Consider the following 7,435-nt stretch of genomic DNA (forward strand, 5'->3'; position numbering starts at 1 on the left):
ATATCTGACATATATAGGACTGCTTGCCATCTAGGGGAGGGGGTGGAGGAAGGGAGGGGAAAAATCGGAACAGAAGTGAGTGCAAGGGATAATGTTGTAAAAAAATTACCCTGGCATGGATTCTGTCAATATAAAGTTATTATAAAATAAAATAAAATATAATATAAAAATAATAATAATAATAATAAAATTTTTTAAAAAAGAAAAATTACCTATGCGTATGTTTAGTCAAGAATAAATGGCACCAAAAAGTTATCAAACTGTGCATACACTTTGATCTAGCAGTGCTACTACTGGCCTTATACCCCAAAGAGATACCAAAGAAGGAAAAGGGACCTGTCTGTGCCAAAATGTTTGTGGCAGCCCTCTTTGTAGTGACTAGAAACTGGAAAATGAATGGATGCCCATCAATTGGAGAATGGTTGGGTAAATTGTGGTATATGAATGTTATGGAATATTATTGTTCTGTAAGAAATGACCAACAGGATGAATACAGAGAGGCTTGGAGAGACTTACATGAACTGATGCTGATTGAAATGAGCAGAACCAAGAGATCATTATATACCTCAACAACGATACTGTATGAGGATGTATTCTGATGGAAGTGGATTTCTTTGACAAAGAGAAGATCTAACTCAGTTTCAATTGATCAATGATGGACAGAAGCAGCTACACCCAAAGAAAGAACACTGGGAAATGAATATATACTGCTTGCATTTTTGTTTTTCTTCCCGGGTTATTTTTATCTTCTGAATGCAATTCTTCCTGTGCAACAAGAGAACTGTTGGGTTCTAAACACATATATTGTTTCTAGGATATACTGTGACATGTTTAACATGTATAATACTGCTTGCCATCTGAGGGAGGGGGTGAAGGTAGGGAGGGGAAAAATCGGAACAGAAGTGAGTGCAAAGGATAATGTTGTAAAAAATTACCCTGGCATGGTTGTCAATAAAAAGTTATTATTTTTTTAAAAAAGGATAAATGGCACAAACCTCTTTTCTGAGGCAGTCATAGGAATTGAGTAAATCACACTGACTCCATCTTGTAATTCAATTCTGAATCTAGCTCAATTCTCTTTCTATTCAGTTATGGGTCTGGTTCAATTTCTGTCTTGTGAGAAAACTTTATTCCCCTAACTAAAGACTTAAATTATGCTGATCAAAAACTTAGATCTGAAGATTGATGTAAGGAGTTTTCCCACAGTTATCTATCTTAAACAACTTATATGTCTTATTTGAAAATTGGCCTTGTACTGGTCAATCAGTCACTGTTTCCATGTTCCTTTGATTGAAAACAGATATCTGGGGGATGGAGAGGAGGAGAGAGGAAATATCTCTTACTTTAAGGAGTTGTACTTATTTGTCCTTCCCCTCCCAACTGAGAAAAACTCTAATCCTTCCACCAATTAGAAATCAGATTACCTAATCCTGTCTCTGGGTTCATGTCCTACTAGTTGTTTGCTTTTAATGAATAAAACGTCATCTCTCCTTGTATTTGAGATCCAGAGTCAAGCTGAGAAGGCCTCATACCAATTTGTTATACCACTGGAATGTATTGCTTAATAAGTTTATATGCTCAGAAGTTTTAACCTTTGTTTCTTCAGTCTTTTCAGATTTTACTGGCAATAGTTTTTGGCCGATCCAGCTAGGTGGAGTCAGGACTCTGTATAGCCTTTCAGAAAAACTTTGTTAATCTTTCACCAAGACACATGTTTGAGGAAAACTGCCCCCAAAGGTCTGATGCCCTTTTATTTTACATTCTTCTGAGCTAAAGTATGGTTTACTCCCACACTGCCAGGAAAGGTTTACCTTCTTCCTGAAGGTTGGGGAAAAATTACTCCCTTTAAGGGAATGACTAGTTCTGATAATAGTAAAATAGTAAGGATTTTCCCTTAGAAAAATTGACTCGAGTCCAGGGGAAGAATGTGCTGTTAAATTGATAGAGCCTTAGATTCTTATTGGCCTGAAACATACAGAATTGAAGCGGGTGATTAAAAGATTGAGATCTTAAATTATGTTAAAATATACAAAAATCTCATTGGGTCACAGATTTGATGGCAAATTAAAAGCTTTGAGATTAATTTTTCAAGGTAGTTAGATGGGACAGTAGATAGAGCACTGGTCCTGGAGTAAGGAGAACTTGAATTCAGATCTGATCTCAGACACTTAATCCTTCCTATCTGTGTGGCCCTGGGCAAGTCATAACTTCAATTGCTTGCAAAAAACCAAAAGTAAACACCCACAAAAAAACAAACAAACAGAGATTAGATTTCCAGTAGATGAAAAGGTTAGCAGGTATATGTTTGATCATTTATATGTATATTTTTTATATTTTCTGTTAAACTCTTTATCCCAGGAAGCAAGAACTAATACACTTTAGGCTTTTAGATGGTAATTGCTGAAAACATTTTAGTAGATTTTGAAGGTTTGGAGAATAAGGAGATTAGAGATTAATCTTTGAGGAGTTTGGAGATTAATATTTTGAGATTGTAGAGAACTCCTGACGCTTGGAAAATCCTAAGGATTTATGTCTTTGTCTTTGTTGTATCTGACAAGGCACTTAACGGAAGCTTAACATATCTTAGGGAGTTTGGGAATGCTTCCCTATAGAGTTTGTTTTAAGGATAACTAAGAATTAAATTCTGTAAAAAATTTAGGGGTAAATAGTGAACGAGATTAAGGTGAAATCTTTCAAGACAGTTGTGAAAATCGAGTAAGGCTTCATCTATTTCAAAGTTTGAGTAGGCCTGAAGGACTTTAAACATTAAATCAAGGGCATACTTAAAGGGTCTCCTCCCCTATATTCTCCTAAGGGCATACTTAGGCCCCCTCCCTGCTATATTCTTAAGGGCATACTTAAAGTCTCCTCCCTGTTATCTCCCTAAGGGCATACTTAAGTCCCCTTCTTGTTATCCTCCCTATTTCAACCAAATATGGGCAACTGTGTACTTAATTGGTCAAGTTCAATTTTTTGGGTAGTTCCCGCGTTTAGAATGTAGGAGCCTCAGCTAATAAGGATGAGGGTAAGTGGTGGGAAGGGGAATTTGTGTTAGAGATTAAAAGCGTTGACCCTGCTCCTTAAGGTGCTTCCTCCCTTCGATTGTCTGCTCGATGGGTGGGACGCCCGATTCTCCCGAGAACGTATAATAAACTTTGCTTTGCTTCTAGAGATCTCTCCATCTTTTTTGTTAAATGGTTTCTGACCCACACAATAGCACTTAAATCACTTTTCCCCTGAAGATTGATAGAGCTATTGTTTTAGGGTAACAGAAAAAGTTTGAAAGTAATCCCAGAGTGCAAAAAAAAAAAAAAAAAAAAACAAACAAAAACTAGTTTGCATTTAAAATTTACCTGACCTTTCTTTGTGTTGCCCAAAAGAGGGTTCCATACTGCATTATCCTCAGTTTCCCAAAGGGAAACTTTCACATGTCCAGAGCCTTAGATATCTTGCAGATTAAGTAGATTTAGACTTTTAAATGAATTAGTATATCTGCAAAAGAAAGAGTGATGACATTAATTTGAAGACAATTTGGGAAAAGCTTTTGCTGGCAGCTCATGCCATTGTTGTCATTGAAAATCCAATTAATGTTAGTATAATCTCATCCAGGAACAATGACTAGCAAACAAACTTCTGAAATTTTCTGCTGCCACTGTTAGTGCCACTGTTAGGGAGGAAACAAACAAGGGGGGACCCCACAAGTCCCAGACTGGTGTCATGAGGTTTCTCAAAAGAATTTGCGGGCTTGAATCCATCTCATAGTGGAGGGGCAAAGTTTTATTGAAAGTAAAGTATGCCTTTACAAGAAGACTGAATTATAAAGGAATTCAGAAAAGAAACTGAAGCAAGGAGATACATTTATAAAGCTTTCAATCATAGATATGTTAATTCTACAGCTTAAGGGGTAAGGCTAGGGAGTAATCTCCAGATAAATTGAGGGTGGTCTCTGAAATTTGATTATTGCATTATTGCTCAGTCAGCAATGAACTGAGAAGTAATCTATTCAGAGTCAAACAGATGGGGCATAGGAGTTTTCTGAAGCCAGAAGCTATCTGGCTAAAGAGTGGTCAGTATCAGATAGATTGGAAGTTTCCTGAGGCGATTCCAAAGCCAAAAGACCCAGGACCACTGACCCATTAGAACAGAACCCCGCCCCCCCAGGTCAGGGGATCACAAAATCAATGGGGAAACTAGGTCAGGGAACTTTGGTACAACACTACTTCAGGTTGACAAGGGGCATAAAGCTGTCCCTGCCCAGTAGAGGTCCAGACTGAAGAGAGGAAGCAAGATGGCGACAGCAGTATTCAGTGGGGTGCTGGGTATCAGAATCAGTTAGCCAATGGTATTTAGAGTGAACAGATAATCAGAAGTTTATAGCTTGAAGCCTGGAGGAAACAAATCTCACAAGTAGGTTAAAAATGCAGGAGCCAAATATGAGCAAAAAGGATAATTAAAATGGAGTTAGTAGGGACAATAGTCAGGAACCCATCCAGAGAAAGTCTAGGGGTAGGGGGGAAGATGAGGCTATAATGAATGCCTCTCATCCAAACTCCTTTTCCTATGGTAAATACCAAAGAATGTTTCCCCCCAGATCTCTGCTTTTGTCTCCTTGAAGGGATGGGGGCAGTATTCAAAGCAGTGGCATTATACACAGTGAAAGGAGCACTCAGATGACCTAGGGTGCAAGCAAAGGTGTATAAATAAGTGTTAAGCACTGGGTAGAGAGGATAACATGCAGAGTGGAGATAATAATTAATCTTAAAAGGATTTGAGCTCCTTTAGCAAAAACCTCAGCTTTCCAAGGCAGGCTTTTACCAAATTAGTAAAGGTGACAACAAAAACCAAAAAGCAGTTTGAAGCCCCTGAGTGGGAGCATATGTGTAAAATTCATCTGCCAGTCCTGCTCTAAGTATGTACCTCTCCTCCAGAGAGGCTTCAGAATGGGGTGTTTAGCAGCCCTTTCACAAACTGGGCATATTTGACAGTTCTGTTTGTTTCTTCTACCTTGTGATCAATGAAAATAGATTTTACAAGTACTGGAGATCTTTTTTTTTTCCAAGTGAGTATGAAAAAACTTCAAGGAAGGTAATGTATTATGAGTAAGTTTGCCAGAATAATTTTGGAATGGATATACTACAATTATTATCTTTCTGAAGAGGACAAAGGATAGTCAGGTTAAAGGTATTTCCCTGGGGGGTAGCTAGTACAAAATAGGGTGGTATCCAGGGTGGGAATGGTAACATTGGGAAAGGGGCCTTTGCAACTAATGCATCAGCACCACACCTATTGGTGGACACTTCACATGATGATCCTTCACTAAATAGCTTTCAGGTGTTGTGCCAAAGTTCCCTTTTAATGTTGTGACCCAATTTCTCCAATTGTCCTATTTAGTTATTCTCCCTCTTAATGTTTGATGAGATAAAGGTCTGCCTCAGTTGCTCTGCCCCAAAACCCCAGGCTATAATCATTCCCTTTTAAATGGTTGATGAGATAAAGGTTTTATATCTTTAGGTTATAGACATTCCTTCTTAATGTTTGATAGGATAAAAGTTTATCCATTTTAGATGTCATTAGAATATCAGTAACCTCCCTCCATAGTGTCATCCTAGAGGCCTTCCACCCCTCCATTAGGTTATCCCCATCCAGGTACCTCCCCCATTATGTTCTTGTTTTTGTTATCCTATTAAAAAGCTTGCCCTCTGATACTTAATTGCTGGACTCTTTGAGATAATTGTCTCGTCCAGCCCTGGGACCAAATATGGATCCATTGGTCCCAGTATCTTTCTTCATTTAATAAACTATTGAACTGGTCTCTAATCTCTGTCTTGCTCAGTTTCTCTGGCATTACACAGGGAGCCTTGCCTCTGGTGGTAACTGATCCTCAAGCAGATCACCCGCCTTTGACTAACCAACCACTATATTGTACAACACAAATTTCCCACTTCACTACGTGAACGTTGCCAATCCATGAAATAACAAGGGAGCTTATTCAGTGGGTCTGATGTGGAGGATGCTGGCCCCAAGAAGTCCTGGGTATGCAAGCTCATATCTCCCGTGAACACCATGGAAGGTTATACCTTTTCTTTACTTCTACAGGGATCCAGAGGAGATTGAAAGGGATGCAGGCTGTGGCTGAGAAAGCAGTAACAAAGGAAGTTTCAGAGTGAATTAGCTGCATGTGCCCCAGAATTGACTGTTGCTCAACTAGAAGGGATGATTGGTCTAAGGGAGTCGAGGTGCCATCTGTGCCCATTCAACAGTTCTCTCCTGAAGATCAGAGTGCTCAGCTGGCTACTGAGGACTGTTCTGCAGCTCCTACTACTCAGACCACTGAGTGGTTAGGAACCACAACAGAGTAGCCTTAAGTTTTACCCCAAATGCTGCTCTAACTCGGTTGGGAAAGTACCAGATGGTTAATAAACACTGGTATCTTAATAAATAAATAAATTTATCTGAAACTTAAATAGATGGTTATTTAGGCAAACTAGAAGCTAGGCCATGTGTGATCAAAAGACCCTGTGGAACTCAGCAGGGTTGGAGAGTAAAATTGGATGACCTTCCCCAGTTGCAAGCTAGTCCAGGAGTAAAGTTGCAACAAAAGCCCTTTTAGAATGAGAGAAGAATTCTTTAGTCAGCAATTCTTATGAGAAGTGGGTGCGCTCCCAAGTGGGACACATACCAAATACAGAAGTTCAGTTCCTTACCTCTCCCCTAAAGGTTCTGATTGACAAGATTTAGAGTTACAATTCTTTTTATCTGCCCATTCCATATATCAGGAAATGGCTGTCTTCTCCCCCCCCCCCCCCGGGGGGTGTCAGTTGATATATATGAGATACTTGCAAAAGACTTATTCCCTGTCATTGATCCTAGCCAGTTTGGGACTCTAGGCTTGGACCCCTTTATGAGGAACTTTGTTTTTTATCTAATTTCTTGATTCAAAAGGTGACTTGGAGATCTCTTAACAAGAAAAGATGGAAATTTTGAGAAAAATTGTGACAATTGTGAGAAAACTATTGCAGTGTTTGAATCTAGCCCTACTATGACTGGGAAGCTGGACTACCTCTACCTATTGCTTAGAGACCTTTAACTAAGAACCTAGGCTATGCTGATCAGAAATCCAATTAGATCCAAAGATTGATGCAAAGTGTTTTCTTACAATTATGCAACTCAAGCAATCTTATTTGAAAACTGGCCCCATACCGATCAATTATTGATTCCATATTTCTTTAACTGAATAGACACTTGGAGAGTGAGTGGGAGTGGTACCCTTTTTCTGATTACATGGAACTGCACCTGTTTGCTTTCCCCCTCCCAACTCAGATACTAATCTTTCTTCTGATTAGAAATTAAATGACTTAACCTTGTATATTGGCTTATATTTATTTCTTTGGTATTTGAATTTCTTAAATATATCAACATGACAGATTGCCATAGA

The 7,435-nt window shown here is 38.8% G+C and overlaps 1 pseudogene; it reads left to right on the plus strand.

The window, feature by feature from the left end:
- The first annotated feature begins 3,019 nt into the window (after positions 1 to 3,019).
- Positions 3,020 to 6,359, plus strand: LOC127547992 (40S ribosomal protein SA-like; annotated as a pseudogene).
- The last annotated feature ends 1,076 nt before the right edge of the window (positions 6,360 to 7,435 follow it).

The sequence above is a fragment of the Antechinus flavipes genome, chromosome 1 (assembly GCF_016432865.1).
Source record: "Antechinus flavipes isolate AdamAnt ecotype Samford, QLD, Australia chromosome 1, AdamAnt_v2, whole genome shotgun sequence".
Taxonomy (NCBI): domain Eukaryota; kingdom Metazoa; phylum Chordata; class Mammalia; order Dasyuromorphia; family Dasyuridae; genus Antechinus; species Antechinus flavipes.